Genomic DNA, 23,339 nt, shown 5'->3' on the forward strand with positions numbered 1-23,339 from the left:
AACAGGTATTAACAGTACATTAACTATAGTATCTAAGAGAACGCAAAATGCCATGACACAAGGCACATAAACCCACCTGAGGTTTTTCTGCAGAGATGTATTTCCTCAGCTGTAAGTCTAATGCCAAGATTAAACAATAAGTATATTAACATCTTCCTCCTTCCAACCTGCATTGCAACGTTCTTTCTTACCACATAAGTACCCACATTAATGACGTAAAGAATGCGAAACCAGCATCATAAACAACTGGCGCAATTTTTCCTTAGACCACCATCATTTCAGAGATAGAGTGGAAGATAAAAGGAAATCGCTTCATTCGCTGTTGTGACAGCAGACCCCCTTTCTCTCTCTCTCTCTCTCTCTCTCTCTCTCTCTCCCTCTCTCCCTCTCTCTCTCTCTCTCTCCCTCTCTCCCTCTCTCTCTCTCTCTCTCTCTCTCACACACACACACACACACACAAACAACTAACCCCTCCCCACCTCCCCCGCTGCTGGAAGGCGCTTACATTTGACTGCGCCTGCGCGAACGCAACACTTGCTGCGCGGCTGTTACTCGCATCCGCCACGCGTGCGCACATGGCGGACGTACCCAGAGAGCTGTTTTGTGGTCAGCCGGCGGCTCACTTTCACCTCGCGGCTGCAAATATCAAGAGCAGCCGCGCGTTACGCAACCAGGCAAGCAGCCAACCGGTCCGCTGGCCGACGCAAGTTCTGACAACTGCGTACAAGGCTGTACCTCGCTACTGGCAAATGCCGTATACTGCTACACTATGAGCGCATTCTGCAAAAGCGTCGTCCAAATTCCCATCCGCGTAATCTGATGAGATTTTCCGTGAATTTCGTGGATTATTCATCATTCGTGTAGTTGTTGTGGTCTTCAGACGGAAGACTGGTTTAATGCAGCTCTCCCTGGTAGCCTGCCATGTGCAAGCTTCTCCGTCTCCAAATAACTAACGCAGCCTACATCCATTTGAACCTTTCTACTGCATTCATTTCTTGTCTGTCTCTGAAATTGCTCCCCCCACATCCCCCTTATCACACGGTCGATTCCTTGACGCCTCACGATGTATCCAATCAACCGATCACTTCATTTAGTCAAATTTAGCCATTAATTTCTTTTTTCCCAATGTAATCAATACCTACTCATCAGTTATTGAATTAACGCGTCTAATCTTAAATATTCTTTCTTGGCACCACATTTCAAACGCTTCTATATTCTTCATGTTTGAATTGTCCACGTTTCACTTGCATAGAAGCCTACACTCCAGCTACACTGATACATCAGAAAATTATGACCACTGCCCACCGTGACGTTGGGTGCCTCCACGAAGCGTTGCGGGCACTTTACGCGGTAAGGAAAGCAAATAAGAGGAGCAGACACGGATGGCGGTTCACCCATGCGAAGATAGGGGCAGCAAATGGGGAAATCCATTGAGATAAGCGACTTTGACAAAGAGCTGATTATTGTGCAGAGCCTGTGAACGAGTATTCGAAAACGGCGAATGTTCACGTGCTAATGTCTTGAGTGTTTACGGAAAGAGGTTCAAATGGTTCAAATGGCTCTGAGCACTAAGGGACTTAACATCTCTGGTCATCAGTCCCCTAGAACTTAGAACTACTGAAACCTAACAAACCTAAGGACATCACACACATCCATGCCCGAGGCAGGATTCGAACCTGCGACCGTAGCAGTCGCGCGGTTCCGGACTGAGCGCCTAGAACCGCTAGACCACCGCGGCCGGCAGGAAAGAGGTAGAAGGACAATGGAAACTACCACTAGGAGCTAAATGGTTGGACGTCCACGACTCTTCACAGAACGCGGGGTTCGGAGGCTTGCCTGCTGTGTAATGTAGGATAAGCGGTGATCTGTGACACCTCTGCCGGAAGAGCACAATGCTGGTGCAAGCACAAATGTCAAATTTTTATACAAGTTGTAAATAACCTTCTGCTCGCTCTATTTTATACCTGCTACCTTCAGAATTTCAGAGAGTTTGCCTCGCAGTCTACTGTCTATGATAAGTAGTAGGATCAATATTGCCCTGCATGTTCCTACGTTTCTCGAAAACACACATGTGTGTATGTGTATGTGTATTTTCTATGTTCTGTTGACAAGAGAATAAGCGGAATGTTCCATACCGTCAACAAACGCAGTATACGTAATCAGCCAGTCAGCAGTCCATTACTACTTTTACTAGGTTCTGGATTTGACAATTTCTAGCTCAGTGGAAGCTCAGTAGAAGGATGATATAAGATGAACATCAACAAAATCAAAACGAGGATAATGGAATGTAGTCGGATTAAGTCGGGTGATGCTGGGGGAATTAGATTAGGAAATGAGACACTTAAAGTAGTAAAGGAGTTTTGCTATTTGGGGAGCAAAATAACTGATGATGGTCGAAGTAGAGAGGATATAAAATGTAGACTGGCAGTGGCAAGGAAAGCGTTTTTGAAGAAGAGAAATTTGTTAAGATCGAATTTTGATTTAAGTGTCAGGAAGTCGTTACTGAAAGTATTAATATGGAGTGTAGCCATGTAATGAAGTGAAACATGGACGGTAAATAGTTTGGACAAGAAGAGAATAGAAGCTTTCGAAATGTGGTGCTACAGAAGAATGCTGAAGATTAGATGGGTAGATCACACAAGTAATGAAGAGGTACTCAGTAGAATTGGGGAGAAGAAAAATTTGTGGCACAACTTGACTAGAAGAAGGGATCGGTTGGTAATACATGTTCTGAGGCATCAAGGGAGCACCAATTTAGTATTGTAGGGCAGCGTCGGGGGGGGGGGGGGGGGTAAAAATCGTGGAGGGAGACCAAGAGATGAATACACTAAGCAGATTCAGAAGGATGTAGGTTGCAGTAGGTACTGGGAGATGAAGCAGCTTGCACAGGATAGAGTAGCATGGAGGGCTGCATCAAACCAGTCTCAGGACTGAAGACCACAACAACAACAACAGCTCAGGCTGCATTCAGTGGATTGTCTCGATATGCAGACGTTGGTAGCCCTGAATATGTGGTCACCTTGAGATGGCAGCCACGCCCACAGCCGGTCCCCTGATAGGCCTCGCCTGGCCTCGCCTTGCTTGCGCGTTTCCTCCAGCGTATCTGGACGCGAAAACAGCTCCAGCGCGTCGTCGCTACGGCACCCTTCCTGGCTGACGACCTCCAAGGCGAGACGGGTGACACAGTAAAGCCACGGAGACAAACAGAACAGCATGAACGTTGGTCATCAAACTGTTCCTCGGAAGTACAGGGGATGCCTAATATGCAGTCAGGGGTGAGTTCAGTACTACTCGGTTGTGGCAAGGCGGATGATCGATAAGACTAACATACGAAGTAAAGTTGTCCTCTTTCCAAAGACTGGTGTTTTTGTCTTAAGTAGGGTCCCACTCAAAGTTGTATGTCCTGCCTTTATCCGATCTTTGAAGTGACTAGCGCCACGCGGGGTAGCCGTGCGGTCTAGGGCGCCTTGTCACGGTACGCTTGGCTCTCCCCGTCGGAGGTTCGAGTCCTCTCTCGGGCATGGGTGTGGGATGTCCTTATAATAAGTTAGTTTAAGTTAGATTAAGTAGTTCGCAAGTTTAGGGACCGATGACCTCAGCGGTTTGGTCCCATAAGACCTTACCACAAATTTCCAGACTGAGCAGCTGATGCACTTATCGAGGAATCTAGACTTTAGCGTCGTCTCTAGACTACGGTGGAAACTGTAGTTTTCAAACTGACAGATCGTGGCCTGAAGTAAAAGAAGTGATGGGAGCTAGAAAGAATTCTAGGGCCGACTGTAGATCTAACCCAGAACCTTTGAATTTTGGTTTGTTACTTACGCACAGAGCTCTTAGACAAACCACAGAGATACCGTTTTCACAAAATTGCATACAGCGTTAAGGGAAATTGATATTTCTGAGGTCGACTTATAAATTTTCAAATACTGCATAGATTAAAAGAAAGAACTAATTTATGGAGCATTGCAACATTATTTCACAAAATCACATTTGACCCGTTTACTGATTTAATCGTAATATCATACTTAAACTTCTTCGGACTTTCTACCAGATCGGTAGATGGAATTTTATTTCGGAATTCATTGAACACTTCACGCTAATTTTGGCTTCGTTCAGCTTTTACTTGTGTACGAAGCTTTGGCTGCGTTTAAATCTGCGATGAAGCTGCCTTTGCTCTCGCAGCATATTCCTAAGACGGCTGTATGCGTCGGACACTTTATTTGAATAATTACTTTCTGCTTTTACATGTTGTGTGTGTGAAATTTTTCGGTCGATTCCAAACATTTTCCTGAGTTTATAACAGAAAAATGTGGTAAATTCCAGGGTTCTCTCAATTCCTACTCACCTGATTCAACCAATATATTGCTTCCACCTACATAGAACTTGCGAACAGATCGTGACATATTGACCTACCTGCTAACGCTCTTCTCGTGAACCATTCGCAACCAGAACAGAAAATGGAGTAATTTCAGTGTGCACAAAGTACCCTCCTCCACACAGCATACAAGAAAACTAGTTAATATTGCAAGGTCATCCAGTTCTGAGCTATGTTGTAAGTGTCACGTCTCTCACTCATCGGGAAATGAGTGGTAAACAGAGTACCCTCCATCACAAACCGGACAAGGTAGCTAGCTAATATTACATTTACATCTAGTTATGAGGTATTTTTAAAATTTAAATTCTCTAGATCATCAGGAAATTAGTTTCAAACCAACTGCAAAATTTGTACCGAACGGACAGAGAAGTAAGCGATAACCACCTTCTCTCTCCCCCCCCCCCCCCCGCTCCCTCCCCTCTTTCTGCTCCTGGTATGTCCGTCCGTTGGGAAACCACCTGGAATGCATTCCGATACTATCCACACTACACTCTTGTCCTGTAGGGCAGCTGAAACATCAGGTGGTACCAAGGTTCTTCACCCCCACCCTGCCCCTACCGAAAAGACGGACCAAAAACGACGTAGTACTGCATTGTCGTATAGTTCTGGGCTATGCTCAACATTTCAAGTCTCTAGCTTATAGGAACGTTAGTTCAGTGTCAGCTGCAAAATTTGAACTGCAAAGACAGACAGACAAGAAAGCAACATAACAAAAACGTGGTGAAAAGCCTTCAGCATCATACTGTCCTTTTAAACATTTGTCAGCATTAATTGGTTTACATAGCCACCACACGACCCACAGCCAAAGAGCTCCAGAATTCGCAAAAGAAGACATCAGACCCGTTAACGAGTGAGCCTGTGATACTCAACATGTTCGTTAAAACATTTGTTCTTGTCGTCAGAAGGACAGTTTTGTATGCTCTACGAGGAGTGTCGTCCGGATTACAGCCCCATCAAATTCTACAAAACGAAGCGTCTCGGTTCACCAATCAACCAAAAGTCATTGGATACCTCCTAATATCGTGTCGGACCACATTACCCCTCCCCCCCCCCCCCTTATTGCAGCAACTCGACATGGAATGGACTCAACAAGTCGTTGGAAGTATCCTGCAGAAATATTGATCCATGCCGTCCCCTACAACCGTCCATAATTGCGAAAATGTTGCCAGTGCAGGATTTTATGCACGAAATGACCTCTAGATTACAACTCATAAATATTCGATGGGATTCATGTCGAGCGATCTTGAGATCGATTGATATGCTCGAATTTCCAAGAATGTTCTTCAAACTAGCCGTGAGTTCCATCGTTGTCTGGAAGCAGGAGGTCCATGAATGGCTGCAAATGGTCTCTCAGTAGACGAACATAACCATTTACAGTTAATTTTTGGTTCTGTTGGATTAGAGGACCCAAACCGTTCCATGTAAACACAGCCCATACCATAATGGAGCCACCACCAGCTTACACAGTGCCTTGTTGACATCAGGTCTGCGCCACTCTCGAACCCTACCATCAGCTTTCAACAACTAAAATCCCGGGCTCATCTGACCAGACCACAGCTTTTCTGTCGTCTAAGTCCAACCAATATGGTCAGGAGCCCACGAGAGGCGCTGGAGGAAATATCGCGGTGTTAGCATAGGCACTCGCGTCAGCTGTCTGCTACCATTGCCGATTAACGCCGCACTGTCCTAACGGATAGGTTCGCCGTACATCCCAAGTTGAATTCAGCGGACATTTCACGCAGTGTTGCTTGTCCGTTGGCAGTGACAACTCTTGGCAAACGACGCTGCTGTCGGTCGTTAAGTGAAGGCCATTGGCCATTGCGTTGTCCGTGGTGAGAGGCAATGCCAGAAATTTGGTAGTCTCGGCACACTCTTGACACTGTGGATCGTGGAATATTAATTCCGTAACAATTTGCGAAATGGAATGTCCCGTGCGTCTAGCTACAACTACCATTCTACGTTTGAAGTCTGTTAATTCCCGTCATTCGGAAATCTTTTCACATGAATCACCTGCGTACAAATGACAGCGCCGCCAATGCACCCCACTTTTATACCTTGTGTACACGATACTATCGCCATATGTATATATGCATAACGCTGACCTATGACGTTTTCTCACCTCAGTGCAATGTGCGTGATGGCTCCGGATGTTTATTGTCGCTATCTGTCTGTAAAAGCCTGCCCAGTGGCCCTACGCTGAGATCTGGACCAGCGTTTTGCAGACAAAGGCGGGCAAATTGATCGGACGGCGCGGAGGGGAGCGGCCAGACGTGGGCTGAACGGCGAGTAGCGGCCGGTGGCTGTCCTGCCCTGGCCTGGCCTCGCCTCTTGTTTACCACTGTGCGTCTCGCCCCTAGAGACCAGGATGCGTCTTCCCGTAGCCCGATATACAGTGTGAACCGCTTAAAAGTTGCACCGCTTTTACTTCGGGAAACTTTGAAGATATCAGTACGATGTTTTGGGCGCATGGTAGTATTGGGTACTTGAATTAATACTCGCGTTTTGTGGGGCAGAAAATAAATAACTATCTTGTTGTGAGATGACAAACATCGTAGGATAGCGACATGAACATTTACAGATGGCGGTAGTATTGCGGAGCTGTTATTTGCACACTGATGATTCACGTGAAAAGATTTCCGACGTCATTACGGACGCACGACGGGAATTAACAGACTTTGAACACGGAATCGTAGTTAGAGCAAGACACACAGAACACACCATTTCGCAAATCGTTGCGAAATTCAATATTCTGAGATACACTGTGTCATGAGTGTCCCGAGAATGCCGGCCGCGGTGGTCTAGCGGTTCTGGCGCTGCAGTCCGGAACCGCGGGACTGCTACGGTCGCAGGTTCGAATCCTGCCTCGGGCATGGGTGTGTGTGATGTCCATAGGTTAGTTAGGTTTAAGTAGTTCTAAGTTCTAGGGGACTTATGACCTAAGATGTTGAGTCCCATAGTGCTCAGAGCCATTTGAACCATTTGTCCCGAGAATACCACATTTCGGCTTACCTCTGAACACGGACAACGTAGTGGCCAGCGCCCTTCATTTAACGACCGAGAGCAGCTGCGTTTGCGTGTAATTGTCAATGCTAACACACCAGCAATACTGCATGAAATAACTGTAGAAATCAAAGCAGCACGTACGACGAACGTATCCGTTAGGACAGTGCAGCGAAATTTCGCAATAATGGGCTAAGGCAGCAGACGACCTACGCGAGTTCCTTTGCTAATAGCACGACATCAGTCCGTCCCGATAGTTGAATGGTCAGCGTGACGGACTGCCGTCCCAAGGGGCCGGGGTTCGATTCCCGGCTAAGTCAGGGATTTTCTCCGCTCAGGGACTGAGTGTTGTGTTGTCTTCATCATCATTTCATCCCCATCCGGCGCGCAGGTCGCCCAACGTGGCGTCGAACGTAATAAGACCTGCACCAAGGCGGCCGGACTTGCGCCGTAGGAGCCTCCCGGCCAATGACGCCAAACGCTCATTTCCATTTCCACCACTTGGAAAGTCTCCCCTGGGCTAGTGACTGTATCGATTGGATCCTCTATGACTGGAAAACCGTGGCATGATCAGATGAGTCCCGATTTCAGTTGGTAAGAACTGATGGTGGGTTTGAGTGTGGCGCAGACACCACACAGCCATAGACCCCAGTCACTGTGCTAGCTGTTGGTAGCTCCATAATGATGTGGACTGGATCCTGTGGTCCAAATGAACCGATCATTGACTGGACATAGTTATGTTCGGCTGCTTGTAGACCATTTCCAGCCATTCATGGACTTCATGTTCCCAAATAACGATGGAATTTTTATGGGTGACAATGCTCCATGCCACCGTACCACAACTGTTTGCGATTGGCTTCAAGAAAATTGCTGAGAATTCGAGCCACCCAGGTGGCCCGACATGAACCCCATCGAACGTTGACGGGTCATAAACGAGAGGTCAGTTCATGCACAGAATCCTGCAACGGTAACAATGTCGCAATTATGGTTGGCTTTAGTGGCAGCGTGGATCAATATTTCTGCATGGGACCTCCAACGAACTTGTTGAGACAATGCCACGTCAAGCCGCTGCACTACTCCGGGTATAAGGAGTTCCGACACGATATTAGGAGATATCCCATGACTTTTGTCATTTCAGAGTAATAGAGTGTTACAACATAATTTGCTGATTGTGGTGTGCTTCGCCAGCTGCAATCTTTGCCCACTTTTTGCGTAACAAATGGATCCCACGACAAAAAAAAATCAGATTCTTTTGAGTTGATTATTCATGGAGCTGATATCGAGATCTTTAAGAGATTCAAAGCGTTGTTCAGAAAGGTCGTGCTGCATGTACTGACACAGATGGTATTCTGAATGACAATGACTCAGTCTGAGGTATGTTAGACAGTGAACTCATCAAGGCAACTGGTCAAATAAGTTGGAGATCACAGTTCAAGTCCATGTCATTGCAGAATCTGTCATGCATCACTTTATACCTAAGTCAACGCAATCACACAGAAGACTTTGTCATACATCTGAGCATACTGTGGGCGTCTTGTCGCTCACCTCAGGATCGTTGTTTTTGAATCGCCAAAAACCAACCTCTGCACGTAGTTTCCGACAGAGAATATTCTCCTTATGCTTCGAACTAGCAAATTATAACGTTCCGTAGCAAATTTCTTGGGATAAAAACATGAGAATAATATACGCGCGAATACTGTCTCGTAGGTACAAACCCGGACTTGTTCAAGGCAGTAAATAGGTGTGCTCTTTTCGGTCCAATCGAAAATGGCATACTTCTACATTTACTTACTCTCTTGGCGCTGTTCGCTGTGCATTAGTACAGCTAAGGTCTCCTCTTCGTCAACAGCGAGAATTAATTCCAGCTCTCAGTCGAAAGAGGGGTATTTAGTTTCGTTGCATGGGTAATAGTCTTAATTTTTGTACCAACTAAGATACTAAACCTACTGCGGTTTTTCAAATGAATCCATTTACTTTTGTTGAACGACATTCGAAAGCCCGAGTACAGTAATTTGACGCTCGTTAATGATGGCATTAAAAACTTTCCATAAAAATGTACGAGAAATGTGCTAAAGTTAATGCCGAACATAGGGATTGCACCCTTCCATGACCCTCCACACCTATAAATCCCTCATCCGACCAATGCTCCGCTATGCAAATTTGGCACGGACTAGCGCTCCTCACACTTTTCATCCCGTCGTACAGATCCTCGAACGCCACGCACTCTGCGTAGCCTTCCCGATCCGCTTACCATTCCCTAACCGAATTCTCTACCAACTTATAAAATTCCATGCTCTACTCTTAACACCTTCGAGTATTCTACTTTACCCGCAAATTCGACACTAACCAACCACTATTTTCCCCCTGCTCTGTGATCTTGATACTCTGCCGCACCTCTACTACCACATTCGCCCAACAGTACATCTCCACACTCCCCACGTCCTCTCCAGACAAAACTGTAATCGCCTCCTCTTACTCAGCCATGAAATCGGACCTGATTCATACCCGTCCTACAAAATCTCCGAGAAACCACCCCACCCCTTTCCACTTACATCTTAAGGATTGGTTCGGATCTGCCCCTCTCTTCACTCTCCTAAATGCCTCCTCTATACATCCGTTTACAAGGTCCCCCTCGTACAAACCAACCAAAATGTTACAATTCCATGATACCCCTATCCCTGGCAGCGTACATCCACTCATAATTTCGCTCATTTATGTATCCATTTTAATCAGTCAATACATCGGCTTTTTATCTTTTAACTTTCTCAGCAGACCAGTTGACTTTTATATTTCGTGAAACACTCATTTTTCCATTCATCTGTGTATACATTTTAATCAGTCAACAAATCAACCTTTTATCTTTCAACTTATGCAACTAACCTTATGTCTTTCTATAATGTCAACCCTTCATTTTTTTCTGCCGACACGTACGATTTATAATATGTTTCAAAACTTTTACAATCGTTTCGCTGAAGAGCGGCGAATTGAACCCGCTGACAACCCACCCCTTGCCCATATATGGGGAGGGAGATTAAGTTACGGTAAAGGGGAAAATTGCTAAACTTGAAAGATAAGGCGAATGGAATCTGCTACTCCGGTGTAAGCAGTGCCAAGTGTGGCTCGTCTCACTGGCTCCATCACTGTCTCAATTCTTTCGGCAAAAGCTTTTCAGTTGAACATATGTACACCTATTTCGAATAATTACGTCAAGCCTCTTCAAGTACGCTAAAAGTTAGCAAATAGTTCCATTCATAATAATCATAGTTGACCCTTTATCAACGTGGAATGAAGCTCTTTCTTAGTGCATAGGCCTGTCTTCTTGCAGCTCATAAAAACGGAGCCTGGTACGAAAACCCCGCTTGGCGGTGAACCCAGCCGCCTTGCCTTTCATCTATGGAACGTTCTTTGGATACTGTTGCGTACCTAGCGAGGTGGTACAGTGATTAGCACACTGGACTCGCATTCGGGAGGACTACGATTCAAACCGGCGTCCGGTCATCCAGATTTAGGTTTTCCGTGATTTCAGTAAATCGCTCCTGGCAAATGACGGATTGGTTCCTTTGATAGGGCACGGCCGCTTTCATTCCTCATCCTTGACCCAGTCCGAGCTTGTGCTCCGCCTCTAACGACCTCGAAGTCGACGGGACATTAAACCCAATCTTTCTTCCTACTTTTGTCAGCAGATCAACACTAACGAGAATTGCATCACGTTGGTTATACTCTCAAATACTTTCTAATGCCGTTAAGAAAAGCGGAGGGTGTCCACGGGAAACATCCCTGATCTCCAATGCAATTCAGGGAAACTATGAGGCGTAGGTACTTGCGATTTGAGGCATCATGTAAAGTAACTCAAAAGTTTTGTACAAAGAACTAATGCCCTTCCACTTCTGTAACCCATAAAATGTCTAGACGATATTCTATGGTTCAAAAAATGGTTCAAATGGCTGTGAGCACTATGCGACTTAACTTCTGACGTCATCAGTCGCCTAGAACGTAGAACTAATTAAACCTAACTAACCTAAGGACATCACACACATCCATGCCCGAGGCAGGATTCGAACCTGCGACCGTAGCTGTCGCTCGGTTCCAGACTGTAGCGCCTAGAACCGCATGGACACTCGGGCCGGCGAACATATTCTATCTCAACCCATATGCTCATAAGCAAGTCTAGGGTGATGAGGTTTTTCCATCCACAATTCTTCGGTGGAGATCACCAGGTTCACGTAAACGTGAAGCATACATAATGGCTCTGAGCAACGGCCTTACCGCAGTGGATACACCGGTTCTCGTCAGATCACCGAAGTTAAGCGCTGTCGGACGTGGCTGGCACTTGGATGGGTGACCATCCCGGCCGCCATGTGCTGCTGCCATTTTTCGGGGTGCACTCTGCCTCGTGATGGCAATTGAGAAGCAACTCGACCGAATAGTAGCGGCTCCGGCCACAGAAAACCATCATAACGACCGGGAGAGCGGTGTGCTGACCACACGCCCCTCCTATCCACATCCTCATCTGAGGATGACACGGCGGTCGGATGCTCCCGATGGGCCGCTTGTGGCCTGAAGACGGAGTGCTACATAATGGCTTTCACATGCCTCTACCGGAAGAAATCCTTCGATGGTCACGGGGGCTCAGTTCGAAGCGGGACTCATCACTGAAGACAATTTTACTCCAATCAATGAGATTCCATCCCTAAAACATGTTTGGAGACGCCCCGGAAATCGGTGGAACAAAATCCTGCTTGTAGCCCGCCACACGGATCCACAACTAGGACAGATGGTCTTGGGCAAAATTTCTTTTTATAGAAGGATCCCTTTCGTTGTCATCCCCGGCACCCTCACAGCACAGCGATAAGTCGACGACGTTCTACGCCTCGTTTCCTTGCCCTTCATGGTAAGCCATCCTGGGCTTACATTTCAGCAAGATAATGCCCGTCCGCACACGGCGAGAGTTTCTACTGCTTGTCTTCGTGCTTGCCAAACCCTACTTTGGCCAGAAAGGAGCCCGAATCTCTCCGCAGTTGAAAAAGTTTGGAGCATTATGGATAAGGCCCTCGAGCGAAACCGAAATTTCGACAAAATAACACGCCCAATGGACAGAACCTGGCACGATATCCCTCAGGAGGTCATTCAACAACTCTGTCAATGAATACCAAGCTGAGTAAATGCCGAGCTGAGTAACTACTTGCATAAGGGTCAGTGATGGACCAACGCGTTACTGACTTGGTCAATTCGCGAAGCTCTTAAATAAATCATTCATTTTTTCTGAAACTGTAATCGTTTGTTTGTCTGTACATGTACATCATACCTACCAAATGCCGTCCATTCGGATTATTCGTGGTGCACACTACGTCCCAACTGTTGTGGTAATCAAGTGAAGCCTCGAGCAGTGTGGATAATCGACAGTGTGCGACAAGTTGAAGATTTGGGCTGGACGTGAAGCATGCTGATATAGCTGAAGTAGTTAAGGAGACCGCTCGCATAAAATGGGAAATCGGGGTTCGAGTCCTGCACCACCACTAATTTTCAGCTGCCGCCAAGGGTTTTATTTCAATGCCTGATTGCGGCTAAAGGCTGAATTTCTCTTACATCAAAACAGATACATATAGCTTATTTACAGATAGGAAGAAAAAATAGTAAAAATAAAACAACCAAGATGATTTCTTTTCATGATTTACTATAAAACTTATTTGTGGATTGTGTATTCAGGGCTAATATGGTTATGATGATGGTGATGATGAATCGTCTGGCAAGTTCCTTGAAGTCACCTTGTAGTAAATATTATGTGGAGGTGAAGGATGGAGGATTGGGTCCTTATTTTCTTTAGTGGAGAGAAGGTGTGGAGGTGATGTGGCGTTGAGAAGTGGGATGTTCTAATCAGGAAGAAAGAACCTGGTTGTATTTGTAGGGTGTAGAGGTAAGGATGGATGGCATGCATTGATGTAGGCACACCAGCAGCGCTGGTTGGGTACGCAACTGGGTTAAGATTCGTTGAGTTTGCAAGATGTGTAGGATTAGAGAATATATTTCGGGAATTTAAGGAAAAAGGTAATTTTATCGGCTGGTGGAGGATGGGTATAGGAGAGGGAAGATGGATGTGGAAGGCAAGGTGGAGCGCATGACATTCTAAGACATGTAAAATGTGGTACAATTTTAGGAATGTGTAGATCCGGGCTACAATGGTAAAGCTGAAGATGACGCTGGTTTAGCTGTAGAGGATGGTGACCTGTTAGTATTTTTAGCAATCTCACTAAATTGTGGATTCTTTGTTGGATGTTTAATAGATGAGGGCACCAGTTTAGTTTGTAGTCGAGGGTTAGTGTCCAACGTATTTTGGTGTGTTAGTAACAAGGATGAGATGGGTAAGGGTGGTGCAGTGGAGACTGAAGCGACGGGAAGTCCACTAGAAGGGCATACAATGAAGGCTTTCGCGACCGGATGTTTCAGCTGCCGAGAATTCTTCCGTGTTGTATGGCCATGGTCCATGGAGCACGGAAGAATTGTCGGTACTAGAAGGTCAGTTGAGAAGTTTGAGAGTTAGGTGGGGTAAGGAAAGTGTTGCCGTCAGCATACTGGAGCACATGGGTGGGAGCAGGTGGCTGGACCATATCAGCTTTGTAGAGGAGATACAGGAAGGGACACTCCTGCAGATGGAGGGAAGATGAGGCATTGAATACGACTGATGGTAACAAAAATGGGATGATGTGTCAGAAAGAAAGCTATAAGGTGGATATAATTGATTGGCGGTGCACATACTTCTATTCTGAACACGACACCGGATTGCCATTTTGCGTGAAATGCTTCTTGAAGGTATTGAGAAACAAAGATAGCAGAAGGATTTTTTTGAGATGTAGGAAAGAAATTCATCGTCCGTGGAGAATTTCGGATGTAAGCCACTCTGGATCTTAGGAAGGGGTAGGTGCTGTTTCAAATGTTTTTGGGCGGTCTTGGTTAGGGTAGACTGGAGTATTCTCCTAACACGGAGTGAGGGCTAATCGGTCGGCATGAGGAGAGAGCGTTTGGCTTACCCGCCGGACACTGGTGTGCGCCCCATGTCGGCAGGACGGCTGCTAGCGCTGTTTACGACGGCGGTGGCTGCGGCGGGCGCCGCCTGGGCGCCGCGGCGCCTGCAGGGGCGGCGTCGCCGTTGCCAGCGCCGTCGGTTCTCCTCTGTGCCAGTGAACTGCAACCGCTGCCCGTAGCTGCTTCCTGTCTACCGCTACCTGTCTACCTGTCCCTTCTGGTGCTTCAACACCTACAAGGATGGTTACATAAGTATGGTAAAAAAAGCAAGGACGAATGTTTGTTTCGTAAAAAACTCACCTTACTTCTTATTGTCTCCTTTGAGGAATATTTACTTGGTCCAAAGATCCTACAGTTTTTTTTCATTCCATCGGAAAAATAGATTCTGTCAAACTGTAAAATACTCGTTGCTGCAACTATTGCTTCCTCATTTGAAGAAAATTTCTTCCCAGCAAGCTAAAGTTTCATGTTAGGGAACGTGACGAATCACTTGTGTCTATGTCCGGATGACGAACCTATTCAAAGCCCATCGTGCACTTTCGCCGCTACCGTCTCTGATGCGTGCGATGGTGCGTTATCCTGGTAAAAGGACGCTATTTTGCGTGCCAGTCTTGGTCTTTTTTCAGCCAACGCAAGTTTCAAACAATTCAACAATGAAGCATAATAGAGCCCTGTTACGGGCCTGCCTTTTTTCTAGTAATACATTAGGATTATTCCTTGGGAATGCCAAAAAGCAGTGGCCATCACCTTACCAGCTGATAAAATGGTCTTTGTCTTACGCATTGAATTTTCACTAAAACTTTTCCATTCTTTTTATTGCCGTTTGGATACTAGAGTGTAATGATGGATCCAGGTTTCATAAAAAGTCACAAATTAGAGCAGAAAGTCTTGCGGATTTCGATTAAACAACATCACACTTTGTCTTGGAATGCCGTGCCGGATGCGCTTTTGGACAGCTGTCGGCAGTCGCGGCACCCACCAAGCACACAGCTTCTTCAAAGCCAGTTCTCAGTGCAAGATATTATGCACTTGCTCAGTTGAGATGCCAATATCCTCAGCAGTCTCGCCAGTTTTTATTTGGCCGTCTTGCCTTTCCAAATCAAGGACTTTGTCAATGGTTTACTTTCTGGTGACGTCAATTGGACGGCCGGAGCGATGATTGTCCGGCCACGTTTAAATTCTTTAATCCAAAAGCAAATGCTCTCCAGTTTTGATGCAGAGTCCGCGTGAACTTCATCCAATTGTGTTTTGATTTTTGAGACAGTTCATCCTTCAAATAAAAATGTTTAATAACAGCACTAAACCCTGTTTTCTCCATTTGCAGTCGCAGTCGACACATTGAGCAATCCAGATGGCTGTCAACATTGAACTGTACGCAGTTTATTGTTGAAATTCTTTAGACGATGCTTGGAATAATCAAACTTACTAATCATGAAGCATAACAAAAATTTTCCACTCTTTCATGGAGATTTAACGTAGTTGAGCTTCCTAAGTATGTGCATGGGCCTAAATTTTCCTCAAGATGCTGCACACTGCAGGGGGAGAGCACTTCGTAGCAGCATTAGGCATTTCCTTTCGTATTCCAATGGCGTACTTATCGTTTTAGAAGTGACTGCCTACATGCCTCTCTATGCGTCATGATCTCTCTTTTTGTTCTCACTGCACCTACGCGACGTATACGATGTCTGCACATAAGTGGTAAACAAAGCGTCAACCTGACAATGGACAGCAAACTGCGGAATCGGCCTGAAATTTTGTAGATGAGATAAACCAACTTATCCCGTCGTCCAGTAAGGAATTTGTCTTCACCTCCGACCAAGAGGATTTGAAGAGGAAACACATATAAACGGAACCTTGGAAATTAGAGATACCAAGAAAGTTGTATCAAGTTCAATTAACATCATTGCCTAAAGCATTCATATACAATTAAGATGAATGTTAATCTGGATGGCGAATTGGCTGGAAAGTTATTTATTTTAATGCGAGAAGTTGGAGCTGCTTTGTCGCCTACGATTTTTTCTCGTGTATTGCAAGGGCAGTAGGTACTATTTACGTCACAGCAAGGGAGAGTGGCAAAATGGGCGCAAGAGAATTACAACTGTGGTATGAGCACTGATTTTGGCCAATAGTTGGTCAAAATAACTTGCTTTTGCTTGATTCCTTGTCTGAGTATAAAAATCATACTCCTTTAGAGAAAACTGTCCCTCCTGAAAAGTGTGTGACATTGCAGTTCATACCACCTGGAACCACTAGACACATTCGGCCTCTGGATTTTTGTTTTTTCCATGCCTACAAAACATATTATCGAACTACTGTGGCTACGGCTTAAAGGATAGCCAGTTTCACCATAAGCTTCACGGCAGACTGTTTCGCTGTCGGTTGCATCCCATCATATTACGTCAGTTCTCGTCCCCCCCGTTACAGCAGTATGATTCTATACGCATTCCTTAAGAGTGGACAGCTACCTGAACGTCCTATAACGCCCCAGGATTTCACCTTCGATCTTGATGGTGTGATCACTGTGCCTGTCATTTTTCATTCGGTGTTCATGGTGCAAGTTGATGGTTTAGTTTGAACATTTCTTGAATGTCGACGATATCTATTTTGTGATGTGTAATACATACTTCCATAAAAGGTTGATCTCTGTACCTTCCGGACATTCATTTTCTGTCGCCTAATATTTTTCCTGTCACAACTGTTAACACAACACTTTCAAATTAGCATTCCTAAATAAATACTGAACTTGCGATCTCGTACTCATGGAGTTCCTTGTGAGATGTTTTGGGTCAACAAACTTCCGGTTTTGAGAAAACCACCCCAAAATTTCATGACGAGCAATCGACTCAAAATTGACGGACTCGATAGATAATTGAAAACTGAGCATTTTTTCATCATCATATATGGGGTCCGCAAACTCATATTTTGCTGTAAATCGAGGAAAGAAACTGTTACCACCGCCTCTCACATGTCCATAAGGAACAAGCTAATGAACAAAAGCGTCACTGGCGTAGCGACCAAAGCGTTTGGATGGGGAGCAGAGAATCCGTGTTCCATTACCAAACGAGTTCTACTGTTTTTTTCTCTAATTGTATATTTTTCGTGACGAGTTTGGTAGGAATAGTAAGGTGGGTAAGGAATGTAACACAATGACAAATAATAACAAGGTAGAAAAATAAACTCCTCAAATGACTTTGATTAGTAAAAAATTAAAATTTTAATCCTGGTCCCCTTCCAACGGTTCTTTCGCTCACTCTGTTACATGTCCTCACTTTCCTTCGAACGACTACATGGATGCTACTTCTCATATAAACACTCGAAGCAAATATACTCGCGGCATCAGGATCAACTTATTAAAACAGTCTTTGCGCAACTGTATTGTTTCTTCCGAAGATTCGACGAGGAACAGACTTTCAAAAATGGTTCAAAAGGCTCTGAGCACTATGAGAACTACTTAAACCTAACTAACCTAAGGACATCACACAACACCCAGTCATCACGAGGCAGAGAAGGAACAGACTTTTTTTGCATTTAAAATATTTGTCTTGATGCCTACCTTGCGATAACATCCCCTAAAAAATTCGATTTTGAAAGTTGATCACGAATTATGCCTTGAATCGTTACTGCGTCCGCACTGTTGGGCAATTCCCGCTGGGTTTCCAGAAAAAAACATTGCAGTGTTGAAGCCTCAAAATAAAACTCAGTCTTGTGACTGACTGTAAACAAGCGTCGTGTAGTTGGCTATGGTCGCTCGTGACAAATTCACAGCAGTCTCACCTGGTATTGTTTTCAAACAACGAGGCTTCAGATTTATAATTCTTTACTAATCAAAGTCGTTTGGCAAATTTATTTGTCTACCTTGTTATTATTCCTTATTTATTTAGTTACGTTATTAACTCTACTGTTCCTACTAGTTTCCATATTCAGAAACAGTACAAACAAAAAAAACTGCAGACTTATTTTGGGAATCGAACACGGGTTCCCCGCCCCCAGCCAAGGGCCTTGGCCGCTATGCCAGCGACACTTTCGTTCACTAGTGTCTACCTTATGGGTACGTAAAGAACAGCCGTAGCTGTTATTTCCTGGAGTTCCAGGAAAATATGCGTTTGTGGATCCCATACACAGGATGACGAAAAATTCTGAGTTTTCTCTCATCTGTTTATCCCATCAATTCTCAGTTGATTGCGCGTCATGAAATTTTAGGGTGATTTTCTCAAGAACGGAGGAGTGTTCAGCCAAAATATCTTAGTCTTTCATTTTAAGTTGGGTACGAACGACCTGCCAAATATAAGCCCAATACTCTGGTCGTGCCTGACGCCTTCTCGTTGTCAGTGCCAAGGCAGCTCGTAAACAGAACAGAAATTTAACTCATACTCCAAATAGAGATTTTTTGTACAAAAAATTTCCACATCTGTCATCACTGCTAATATGGAATTCTGCTGCAATTAACTCATCGTATCACACAACACCTGAAAAGCAGTTATTATAACAAGAAATGATATTATCACTTAAATAAAAAATCAAAAGCATTTAAAGACCTTCCACAAAGAAGGTTGTAAATTACCTTTTCGGCAAGGTTGAGTTTGCAATGGAATAAAGTGGCAGTAACATGAGATACGCTTCCAAAGCAAACGGATGTCTTTTTTACTCTCTACAAGTTAAGCTATTGTTTGTTACAAGGTTGACAATACTGGAAGAAAGTTGTATATCAATCAAAACGGCAGACGTAAGTTTCATTCTAAAAGCTATTGTAAGGGTGCATAAAAGCGTAGAAAGGAACAGTCGATAATCTTGTGTTCCTACAGTTAGTAAAGCCATTCCCGAAAAAAATTACATCAAAAGTGCTACGTAGGAGAACGTTGTTTATCATTCCAATTTAAAAGTTGTACACTAGAATAAATTATTTGGTCTGATCGTTGGTTGGGCAAACCAACAACTGGCAATTTACTTTCGCTCAAGATTCTAGTTTCGATAGACTATTTTACAACAGTAGAGAAAAAAGTTTATAGTTTTGGGGCACCGGTCTCTGCAGTGCAACAGCAGTCCTGCAATAATCGAGGAAAAGAAGAAGAGTAATGGATTTCATGATTACCTACGGATGAAAGTACGTAGCTTCTGGAGTTTGTTTAGGTACGCCTTTTGTTATAAAGGAAATGAGCCAGAGTGACACTGTTATTGTCACTTTTCTTGAATGTATTATTAAGTGGGACGCAGATTTGAAACATCAGTTACGTGGTTGAATATCATCAATTCAGATGACCTAAATTCAGTGTATGTACTGCTTAGTGTTAATGTCATTCAACATTGGATACATCATTCTCTTGCTAAAAGCAAAACAGAAAATCAGCCTCAAGGTAACATCCCTATACCAATTATGATGTTTCCTAAGCCGTGTAAAGAACATCTTCCTCTATCGTCAGAGGAAACGGACATTTGGATATAAGTAAAAACCTCGATGTACAACACGGAATTTTATGTGCGCTTACCTTCTGAGTGCCCACGCGGTTAGCCGTGCGGTCTAACGCATGGCTTTCCGGACTTTCCAGATTAGGAAGGAGCGCCTGGTCCCCGGGACGAATCCGCCCTGCGGACTTGTCTCGAGGTCCGGTGAGCCGGCCAGTCTGTGGATGGTTTTTAGGCGGTTTTCCATCTGCCTCGGCGAATGCGGGCTGGTTCCCCTTATTTCGCCTCAGCTACACTATGACGGCTATTGCTTCAAACAAGTTCTCCACGTACGCGTTCTCACTACCATTACTCTACTGGTGTAAGACGTTCCTTGGTGGGAAAGGGGGGGGGGGGGGGGGGTCCACCGGGGGCCACCGCACAATAACCCTGAAAGAGTGGTTCAGTGTGGGGGGGTGAAGTGGACTGCGGTAGTCGTCGTGGGGTTGTGGACCACTGCGGCTGCGGCGGGACGGAGCCTCTCCGTCGACACTGGACTCGCATTCGGGAGGACGACGGTTCAATCCCGCGTCCGGCCATCCTGATTTAGGTTTTCCGTGATTTCCCTAAATCACTCCAGACGATGGTTCCTTTGAAAGGGCACGGCCGACTTCCTTCCCCATCCTTCCCTAATCCGATGAGACCAATGACCTCGCTGTCTGGTCTCCTTCCCCAAACAACCCAACCCAACCCCCTCTCCGTCGTTTCTAGGTCCCCGGTTAGCATACAATACAATACCCCCTTCTGACTGAACAGTTCAGTTTATTTTGTCCCCTGTTTAAATCATTCTTTGTTATAGTTTTCACAAATGCAGAAATAGATTTTTTAGTTTGTATTATTTCAGTATGTCAGATAATATATTCTGTTAATACTTTACATTATTTTTGCCACTGTAACAGAAGATTTATATATTTTATATACAACGCTATTTTACAATCTACTTCACAGTATATGCAACTTTCTTACCCGGAAAGCTACGTGAAAATTAAGATAACTTTCTAAATATTGTAAAATATGCTAAATTCAGATTATTTTTCTATAATACTTACTTTATCACTTGATCATACACAATAAAACTTATAAATATATAGTACCAATTGGAAACAACAATTATTTTTCTTCCTAGAAAATTATGAAATTGCGATTTACACTCTTCTTTGACGGAGATCTTCTTTTATAGGTCCTTGGTTGCTTCTGGAGTCATATGACCTGTGATTTTCCATCTGTGCAAAAGTTGCTCAAAAGGTCATGCCATACGTCTCTTTTGCTGCTGTTGCACCGTGATTAGGCACAGCATCCACAATGCTCGATAAAAAAGGGAAAAGCGGAGCCATCAGCGAGGTAGCAGAAAGCTTTCAGCTGCGAAGACAATATGTCCCCTGCTTTTCATCTACGTGGCAATACTTTCTCGCTTGATATTCTCAGTATTCAGTGCCGACATTTTACGACATGCATATTCAATGCTGCTGTTTAATTAGCGATGGTCCCTTGGACAGCTGATATATTCCTGCTACTTACTGCAGCTTCACAGTTCATTCATTACCTCTGCGCCTTTCACTTCTCATCTGCTTCGATTTCATGCGAAGTTGTGAAGCCGTATGCTGTAGCAGTTTTATCAACAGTTGTATAGAAACGGTTCTCCATAGCGGAACAAAGCGCTGATATTAAAAGGAAAACGTTGGAGAGAACGGACGCATTCGTGGATGAGCGTGCGCAGACATCCTGACCGTGGGACATTACACTTCAGTCTGCAGGCGTTACACAAGCAAGTGTATTACTTTCACCGTCTAGAGCAATCTTTATATGTGTAGACTGGTTCCACATCGTTAGATACATACTGGTGTACGAAACTTAAGGACGACGTAATTTTCGCATGTTATATCACTGCCAAGTAACACAGCTCGATGAAACTTGGACCATACATAGAAAGAACAGCTTCAGTATGGTACAAAAGGCAACTGAAAGAAATACGCAGTGAGACGAGAGGAAATATCACTTTTATTCAAAGTTAATAATTAGACTAAAGTCACCACGATTTATTTTGCTCCCTGGACATTACAAAAGACTTGGAATGGTTCATAATAAACTGTGTGATCACCACGCAGAGCAGTGCATCCTCTGCAACATACTTCCAAGTTGGCCACAGGGTTGGTATGGAGTTCTTCTGGTAGGACGTTCCATTAGTCTGGTGAAGATGGCATCTGGCTTTCGAAAAATGGACAATCTTTTTCAGAATTCTTGATAGATCTGCTATGGTTCTAGACATCTGTGCACAAAAGTCGAATATATTTGTAGAATTTAGAGAAAAAAATCATGATCGCAATTCTGAATAGCCGTGAAGGTGGAAAACGACTTTCGGGAAATACACACTTTTTTCAGAGTTGTTGACAGATATGCTCTATTTTAAGGTTCTCTGTGCAGAACAAAATTTGAATAGTTCTGCAGAATTTCGCGAAAAAATTACAGAAAAATTCTAATGACAATTTTTGTGCAGATGATTGTTTATGAGATCATTTTCATAATGAGAAGCATTTTCACTGCATAAAAAAACAATTTCGTACAACACTTCTGATCGAAGTTCTGGATAGCACCCGAAGAGTTCTATCGAAAATAATCAGATAAACCTTTACTTGCACTCGGAAAACCTTGTCTTCAGGTAGCAGGATGGTCCAACCCTCAACTGGTTAGCAATCTTCTCAAGATTACACAGTGTTTCATTGTCTAATTTAAAATAAAATTGTACCGGAAATAGATTTTGCAGTAACGTATGTTAAATTTGGAATACGAAACGTTCTAGAATCTGGCGTACTATGGATATGCTGTGGTAAGAATTACCGAAGTTGTTTTAATTTATTTACTGGAGGCTGCGGAAACTAATTTTCAAGTTTGAAGACGATCATGACCACACACCAGCTCCAGAATGCATGTTATACGGAAGTCTGTTAAAAGAAAATGCGGATGCTTTGATGACATGTCTGCAAAGCTTATTCGTGAAAAAGTGAGTACCAGTCGCACAACAAAGAACACGTTAACTAAAAGGAATGTAGGGTAGGCTATATTTTGCAAAAATGCGAAGTTTTATGCAACTGCTAACAGCAGATTTGTTCTTTTCTTGCCAAAGACAACTAACAGATTGACAATGGATATTTATTTCCATAAAAGGATGAATATATTAAGCTCTTATATTGCATGTATATGGCACAGATCGTTACTGGCTTTTATCTGTAGTCCTTAAATTGAACCAGCCGCTGTGACCGATCGCAGGTTCGAATCCTGCCTCAGGCATGGATGTGTGTGATGTCCTTAGGTTGGTTAGGTTTAAGTAGTTCTAAGTGACTGCTGATCTCATATGTTCAGTCCTATAGTGCTTAGAGCCATTTGAACCATTTGACCCTTAAATTGACCATTTCTAAAGGTATTTCCTGTTCCTTGCACATATTATGACTACCTCATTATTCATGTCTTTAAATTGGTCAGTTATTTTATGGTGTTTTAGGGATTCAGA

The 23,339-nt window shown here is 44.1% G+C and overlaps 1 pseudogene; it reads left to right on the forward strand.

Annotated features, from left to right (window-relative positions):
- Positions 1-11,627: 11,627 nt before the first annotated feature.
- On the forward strand, positions 11,628-11,745 carry LOC126189080 (5S ribosomal RNA; annotated as a pseudogene).
- The last annotated feature ends 11,594 nt before the right edge of the window (positions 11,746-23,339 follow it).

This window comes from Schistocerca cancellata, chromosome 5 (genome assembly GCF_023864275.1).
Source record: "Schistocerca cancellata isolate TAMUIC-IGC-003103 chromosome 5, iqSchCanc2.1, whole genome shotgun sequence".
Taxonomy (NCBI): Eukaryota; Metazoa; Arthropoda; class Insecta; order Orthoptera; family Acrididae; genus Schistocerca; species Schistocerca cancellata.